This window comes from Rutidosis leptorrhynchoides, chromosome 7 (genome assembly GCF_046630445.1).
Source record: "Rutidosis leptorrhynchoides isolate AG116_Rl617_1_P2 chromosome 7, CSIRO_AGI_Rlap_v1, whole genome shotgun sequence".
Classification (NCBI taxonomy): domain Eukaryota; kingdom Viridiplantae; phylum Streptophyta; class Magnoliopsida; order Asterales; family Asteraceae; genus Rutidosis; species Rutidosis leptorrhynchoides.
In genome coordinates, this window is record NC_092339.1 from 163,506,069 (window position 1) to 163,515,077 (window position 9,009).

The following is a 9,009-nucleotide window of genomic DNA, read 5'->3' on the forward strand; positions in this document are numbered from 1 at the left end:
GTTCGCAGTATGACCAAGGAATTGAACTTTCCTTAGCCAAAATTCACATTTGGAGAGCTTAGCATACAACTTCTCCTTCCGTAACGTCTTCAACACACCACGCAAATGATGTTCATGTTCCTTCATACTCTTCGAATAGACAAGTATGTCGTCAATGAACAAAATTACCGACTTGTCCAACATAGGTTGGCACACTCGGTTCATAAGATCCATGAATGCCGCCGGTGCATTCGTAAGACCAAAAGGCATAACTACAAACTCAAAATGCCCGTAACACGTTCGTGTTAGGGCCCCGAAGTTGTATAGTGTTAATGTGAATTAAGCTTAAATAAATGTTCCTTAGAAGACGGCTATATAAGGAACCTAAGTAGTCCTAATTAGATAGCCATTGCATTGTAAATGAGTTCTAGAAGCTGTGGAATGTAATTTTACCGATTCTCTCTCATACCGAGTCTCCTTCCTACATAACGAATCTCACTCTATCTTATCATTTCTCTCAATCTCATCATGATCTGACCTATCATTTGGTATCAGAGCTTCCAGGAAGTGATTCTACATCACTATATCGATCCAGAGATTGTAGATTACAAAATCTGAATACTCTCGGTAAAATGAATCAGATTCGGTATTATCAAATTTGATAATCTGACGTTCAGATTCTTGTGATAAGTTCAGCGAAGGTGTATTAGGTCTATTAGAAAGAGTTTCGATCATCATTATAGCTTTTTAACTTCAATTATGGAGAATCAAGTTGATTTTTAGAGTTTGTGGCTAAAACTCTCAGTATTGCTTAATTCAAGCTTGATTCTAGAGTTTTGTGAAGATTTAAAGATTCAGTTGTGTTCGTGAGGCGTTAAATCACATTTCTGTCTGTTCAATTTCTCCAATTCTTCAAGTTTTGAAGATTTGATCAACACTCGGTATCGTAACTGTCATACCGAATCTGCTTCATTACTGAAAATTCATCTTAAGTGTTGCAGATTGTGGTGTGCTTGTGATTCTATCACATTCAGTTTGATCATACGCAGCTAATTGGTGTGGTTTGAGAAACGATTCTGTTATATTTCTAAGTTTTAGACTTAGACTCGGTATTGTCAACTGCTACAGTATCCTGAATCTTCGGTATCCTGAATCTTCGGTATCATTGATATTCTGTTTGTTACTAACTTATGTTCTTGTGCAGCAAGGTTACCGAATCCAATTCAAGGGTATTGGATTGAGTTTACACATAATATTTTACAGAATTTGACTACCGAGTCATTTACCGAATCAGAATCTCAGTTTCACTTAATTCTTTGGTTTTAAGTATTCTGAGGCTTCAAGTTGTGTGGTTACCGAATCCATACCGAATTTGGGTGTGTTACTTGTGATTCTTATCAGTTTCTGATACAGAATCTGGTTTACCGAATTGTTACCGAATCTACTACAGTACCGAACCACTTACCGAATCTACTACTGTACCGAATCTTTACCGAATCTGACATTCTTGTTAGATTTTATACTGAACCCTGATCATAGATTGTGTTTAATACCGAATCTATACTGAATCTACCTCAATTTAAGATGTCTACACAAGATACTCTTATCATTGGATCAGATTCCCGACCTCCAGTGTTGTTTAATGGCAAGTACACTCAGTGACTTCATCGTATCACTCAGTACATAGACTATAAGGGTGAGAAAGCTAAACATATATGGGCTTCTCTGAGAGATGGTCCAGTTGTTGATTTTCATCCGGATACTGGTATGCCAATTCCAGTCTATGAACTTTCTGGTGATAAACGTGAAAGAGCTCAGGGTGACAAAGAGGCTAAGAATATTGTCATACAAGCTATCCCATATGAGCTATTTGAAAATGTTGATAGCAACACTACTGCAAAAGATATATGGGATGAGATCAAATGACAACAAGAAGGTTATGACATGTTATCCGTTACTAAATTGAATAAGGCTCTGGGATTGTATAAAGATTTCAAGCAGGAACCAGAAGAACTACTCAAGGACACCTACCGTCGTTTCAATGGTATTCTCAATGAGTTGAAAAGGTGTAAGATTGTAAAAGTACATGCTGAAGTCAACATGAAATTCCTCAAAAAGCTCAATGCTGATTGGCTTCCTTATGGAACCATTGTTCGATCTACCAAAGAGATTGACAAGTTGACTATTCATGAGCTTGTTGGAGTTCTTATGCACTACCAACCTGAGGTGTCTAAACTTCAAGAAGGAAGGAAAGAGTCTTCTCCGAGCGATCCTCTTGCCCTAATTGCGAAAAAGAAGAGCAAATCATTTACGACTTCCAAAAGCTTGTCCAAGAAAGTGCTTGTGGAAGAATCAACTAATTCTGAAGAGTTGATTCTTTCTGATGTTGATGATTCTCACCTTGAATTAGTCAAGATGGCAGCCATGTTCACAAACGCCTTGACCAAACACAAGTTTAAAGGCAAATCAAGCAATCAACGGAAACCCTCATCATCTTCCTCGTACTACAAGAAAGCTGATCAATCTAAACAACAACGTGCTGATGATTCCAAGAAGGAAGATACAATCTGTTTCAATTGTGGCAAAGCTGGTCATTACTCTCGTGAGTGCAAGATGCCTAAGAAGAAGGACGCAGCTTACTACAAGAAGAAAATGTTGATGGCTAAGATTGTGGAAACTGGGGGAGAGCTGAAACCGGTTGATGATACTTGGTTTAACTGGACTGATGATTCAGACTCAGAGGTGGAGCATGCAAATGTCTGCAAGGTGACTAAGCTCATCAAAGCTAAGGAAGCATTGGAGAATTCTGACTCAACATCTGACGATGATGAGGTACAATCAACTGAAATCTCACCTGATTTTATAAAAATGCAAAATGACTTGATGAAGAATCTGGTCTCAATGTCAAAAGAAGTCAAAGGCTTAAAATCTGAAAACAAGATTTTAAAAGATAAAATCAAACTAAATGAGACCAGACCTTCCTCATCCAAATTGCAAACAGATGTGCAACGATTGACTCTCCAACTCAACTCTACGGAAACTAAGTTGGAAGATCTTAAAAAGACAATTCATCCGATTAAAGTCGAACGAACTGATTATCGTTTAAAATCTGAACGACTTGCAGAAAAAGTTCAATTCTTAGAAAAAGATCTTTCTGATTTAAAAAACCAACATGAACCCACACTTTCAAAGCTAAACAAGAAAATTATTCATTTAGAAAATGCCATAATTGAAAAAGACACTGAAATTTCTTCGTTGTCAAAAGAGTCTGTTCAAATGAAAGCACAACTTGCTCGATATGAGGAGAAACTCTATCGAACAGTGCAATCCAAAGCTATCATGGATATGGAACTTTTAAAACAAACGATTTTCATGAATAGACCAAAAATGATTCATGGTGAAAAGTGGGGGTTGGGTTATGAAGATCCTAAGATCTTAGATGGAGCTTCCAAAAAGATTCCAGGATTATATAATTCTGATTACTTTCAAGCTGGTTTACCACCGCATTTTGTGCATTCTTCTGAGGCTAATTTTGATGATATTATTGTTAATCGCAAATCTAAAAAATACCGTCAAATTAGCTTAATGTATGAGAAAATTAATGCAAAAATGGGTAAATCAAATCCTGATTTCTTGAAGGAACTTGTTGAAACTGAAAAGAATGTGCAATGTGCTAATTATGTGCCAACACATAGATTGGTTTACATTCCTACACTCATGCTAGAGAAATACATTTTAATGCTTGAGAATGAAGTGTTTAACAAACCTAGTTCCAGCATTGTTAACATAGATGAGGTGTTTGATGAATCAACGTTTGATGTGAAACCAATTCTACCTGCTTTACCTGCATGTTCTGATAATGTTTTTCGTGAAGACCTAGCACATGAACTAACTGTTTACTTTCAGACATATCAGGTTATTATGTTTTGTTACAGGCTTTGCCACATGAATGGTATGTTGACCATTATGATACCATGGTTCCAAGAAATTCTGTTTTAATCCACACCCTGCAAGGATATAAATCTGAAGTTACATTTTCGAAGTGTGATCGTAGCCGTATGATACTTGGTGATGGCTGGCTGAAGATCATGAATGATCTTGATATTGGAGAAGGTGATATCCTTCTATTGACTGGAATCGACAAAAGAAACTACGAGTTGGCTATTTACTCACCTGACCTGTTTCAAAAGAATTTTTTTGATTCATTCACATCTTTTAGTGAATTGACTCGAATTCAGGCAACAGTGTATGAAAATGCTCCATACAGACGTTTCCCTTCATTTATGAAATTCGTCAACGATCTAAATGAACCAGGATTGGTATGGTCATTTTTCACTATCGCATATGTAACACACATTTAGTATGTGTACATGATTATTATCTTAACAAATTAGTTTTATATTTCTTTAACAAAAATACCATTATTTTTTATTGGATGTAGATACTGCCAAAGGAATGGTTAACAACTACTTATGGAAACTCTAGACCCAAACAACAAATGATTATTCACTTTCAAAGATGGTACAAGAAAAGGGTGGTGTTAATCTCAGTTGAAGACGATGTTGTCATGTGGGAAGGATGGTCTGAGTTGCTTAGAGACCTTAAAGTGGCATCTGGTGATTGTATGGTCTTTTATGCAACTGATTCGGAAAATATTGAGCTGGTGATTTATGACCACCGTGGTGTAGAAAAGGGTTGTTTATTAACTTTTCAGCTGATGGATGATGATGTTTCTACTAACTGGGAAATAGGATCAACTTCCCAATCCATTCCTGAAATCATTTACATTGATGACAGTTCAGACAGTGATATCGAAAGTGATACCTCAGAAGATGAACCAATGCCTCAACAACATCTACATCCTGAACGTGTTGTGATTATCAAAATACCGTCTGGTAAATTGTTGGTACGTATGCTATTTATCTTTTTAAAGTTTAACATTCATCAACTGATAAATGGTGGTACACTACATGTCTTATCTTTTTACATATCAACGTTTTATGCTTCATCATTATAGAATAACAATTTGGTTAAAGCTTTGGCTAAATATGTATTTTCTTTTTCGTTAGCATCTTCCAAAGGAGTTTATTGGACTTCCAGGACTGAGGAGTGGGTGTTATGTGAATTGCTTTAATCATGAAGGTGATGAATTCAAGTGGCGGTTGAAGCAGGAGACAGGGAAAAAGAAACCAAATCTGGCAGTTACTTACAGTTTTCCAGAGTACCGAACAACCAATGGTCTGATTCCTGGACAATATATGAACTCACGTACAATCTGGAGGAACAAAACTTTTATCTTTAGTTTGTTGATTTAAACAATTTTAGTTACTTTTGGGGTATAAGTGTTGTACAATCTGGATGTTGTTAACTTACATATTTTTTGTTGCACTTATACCATGTATTTGTTGTAATCTATTACTCTAGTATTCAGCAATTCTCCCTATATATATAATAGCTGAATGGATAGTTTACATTTGGATATGCTAATGTTTTCTAATGATGCATGAAGTTTAGTAATATTTACTTCTTGCATTACTTTTGATTACAAACTTGCAACTCAATGCAATTTTAAGCATTTACCAATGATGGAACAATAGACTCATTTAAAACATACATTTCTGATGTGCGCAGAGGTGTATATGAAATAGCTTTATTTTTACAACTAAATACTATTAAATATGCTACAATTTTACACAAGTTATTTATTTATTTATCGAGTGGATATACTTAAACCTTGCTACAACACTTATAGGCAGTGTACCTAATCGTACAGTAGTGTAGTTTTTAGTAAGTCCGGTTCGTCCACAGGGAATCTTTTAAACAAAGCTTAACGCTATATTAGTTTTAATTTATAAAAATACAAATATATAAATAAGTAATATTATTATTATAAAGGGGGGGTTTTTACCGTTTAATGACCGGTTTGTCGATTTTTAAAACTTTAGTCGCAGTTAAAACCTAATGTAAAATATTAAATAAATATAACGTAATTTAAAGCGTAAAGTAAATAACGATAATGAAATTGCGATAAATAAAATTGCGATAAAATAAACTTGCGATAATTAAAGAGTACGATAATTAAAAGTACAATTAAATACAATGACAATAAATAAAAGTGCGATAATTAAAAGTGCAATTAAATATAAAATAAAGGAAATTAAATATGAAATAAAATAATTATGCTTATTTAAACTTCCGTAATCATGATGTTTGACGTGTTGATTTTAGTTTTATGCCCATGGGTTAATTGTCCTTTATCCTGGATTATTTAATATGTCCGTCTGGTTTTTGTCCATAACAGTCCATCAGTCATAAATATAAAGTGCGAGTGTCCTTGTCAAATTATCCTTATACCCAAAGTCAAATATTTCAATTAATTGGGGACTTAAACTGTAACAAGGTTTTAATACTTTGTTTAATAATTACACCAGGATATCGACTGTGTGTAACCCAAGGTTTTAATACTTTGTTATCAATTATGCCAAGTGTCCTTGTACATAATTTCACCCCTGTTTTAATAATTTCATAGACTATTAATCCATTCCCGTGTCCGGTTAAATGAACGATTATTTGTACATATAAATACCCAGCCCATCGTGTCCGATCGAGTGTATATGGTTATTTATAGGTACGTCCAATTGAAAATCTTTATATTAAAATTAACAAACTATCATTTAGTTAAACAAATATAAAGCCCATTAATAGCCCATAGTCTAATTTCCACAAGTGTCGTTCTTTTGTCCAAACCCCAATTATGGTACAAAGCCCAATTACCCAATTTTAGTAATTAGCCCAACATCATGATTACTTCGTTTTAAATAAGCATAATAATAACTTAGCTACGAGACATTAATGTAAAAAGGTAGAACATAACTTACAATGATTAAAAATAGCGTAGCGTTACACGGACAGAATTTCGACTTACACCCTTACAACATTCGCTAACATACCCTTATTATTAGAATTAAAATTAAAATTAAAATTAAAATTATAATATATATATATATTACGTATGAATGAGGAGAAGTAAAAGATATATAAAACGTTCAGAATGCGCGAGCTTTTAGAGGCATTTTTGTCCAGGACAGCTCCGCGAGTTGCGGCATTTTTGCACTACAAACTCCGCGAGTCGCGGAGTTCGTAAATCCAGCTCACACAAGTTTGGATCCTAGTATGCCGACGGTTTTAATATATAAATATAATATATATATAATTTATATAATTAATTATATATTATATTATATTTATATACATAGTTAACTTGTAATTTTTAGTCCGTTGCGTCGAGCGTTGAGAGTTGACTCTGGTCCTGGTTCTGGATTTTCGAACGTCCTTGCGTACAATTTAATATCTTGTACTTTGCGTTTTGAATCTTGTACTCTTGTAATTCTGAGACGTTTCTTATCAATAATTGGAACCTCTTTGATTGTATTTTGTACTTTTGAGCTTTTTGGTCGTTTGCGTCTTCAATTCATCGAATCTATCTTTTGTCTTCACCTTTTATTATTTAACCGAATATCACTTGTAAATAGGACAATTGCAACTAAAAGCTTGTCTTTCTTGAGGAATAATGCTATGAAATATATGTTCGTTTTTAGCATTATTAAATATTCCCACACTTGAGCGTTGCTTGTCCTCAAGCAATATAGTCTTGAAATATACTAGAATCACTTCTTTATTCTTCACACTTTGTACATCAGTGATTTCTATACGGCGGTATAAACAATGGTAGTAACGATATGGTTTACAGTCCTACATGACTATAAAATTTTGATCCATTAAGGAAATTGGATCTTTATGAAAACATTTGATCTTTTGAAAATTCATTCTAGCTTTTACCCTAGTTAAGTTTTCCGGAATAACCCTTCACCGGTGTTTGCAAAATATTTTTGTGGGTTTGGTGGGTTTCAGATTTAAAAATTTTAGCTCAAAACTTGTGGTTTTGTGTCACCCACTTGCTAACCTTGTATTAGGAAAGCAACACGTCCAGTATACTTGCTCCGTATATTACCTTTCGGTAAACTACCGTCCGGTTGTAAAGGAAAGTGTTGAACAAGCAACTGTTAAGGCAATGTCCCCTGACATGCTTTTAATTATGGTCTATAACGTGTCGGACGCAATTACTATCCTTTGTAGGAGCAATAGTAAAGCTCACCCTTATAATTTTTCGATCTGGCACAAGGTCCTGTCTTTGACCATACTATGCAACCACCGTTCTTACGGTTGACACCCGATTTGGTTCAGGTGACCTAATGAATTCCAGGTGAATTCCTAGGATTTTACGTTCAATGGTAATGAACGCATTGAAAATGGGTTTTTAGAAAACAAATCGGTTTGAAATTTTTATCAAAATATTTTCTCGTTCAAGTTCGAGTTTAGATATCATTGAATTCCATGAGTTTGTAATTCTCAATCTTTAAGGTCAATCTCTAGGATTGAGTAATATCAGTCTTAAAAGCTGATTTTTGATCTTTAAGGAGATTATCTTTTCTGGGGATCTGATTCATTAGTCTTATCCAGCTAATTTGCACGGCGTCCTCCCCATTTTACGAGACAGATCCTCTCATGGTTAGGATAAGTCTGACCACTTGGCGACCCTGTTTTATGCCGAGGTCCGTGGATTTCCTACTGATTTTAGAGATGACTTTTCTAGGTTTTTCGTCAACCTACAGCTGGTCTGGACGACAACTTCATGACCTAAATCCAGAAGCGGTTTTCTTTTTTGGAAGACTTTAATTCCTTTTAATGATGGAATTGATTCATCGTGTAAATCCATCCCTTCTTTTCTTTCATTGGGTAAAACAGTTAATTATCGTCCAAAACAAAAGTATTTTCAATTATTTGTACAAAAATATGTGATATATATTTTGAATAACTTGGTAAAAATTTCCCACACTTGGCTTTTATTTTCTTTTCTTTGCCTTTTTATTTTCCTCTATTCCATTCTTAAATGAATTCTAACATTTTGGATTGTTTCTTAATTTATGTCCTTTCCGAGGTAACGACAATTTCGGTATTAACACCTAGTTT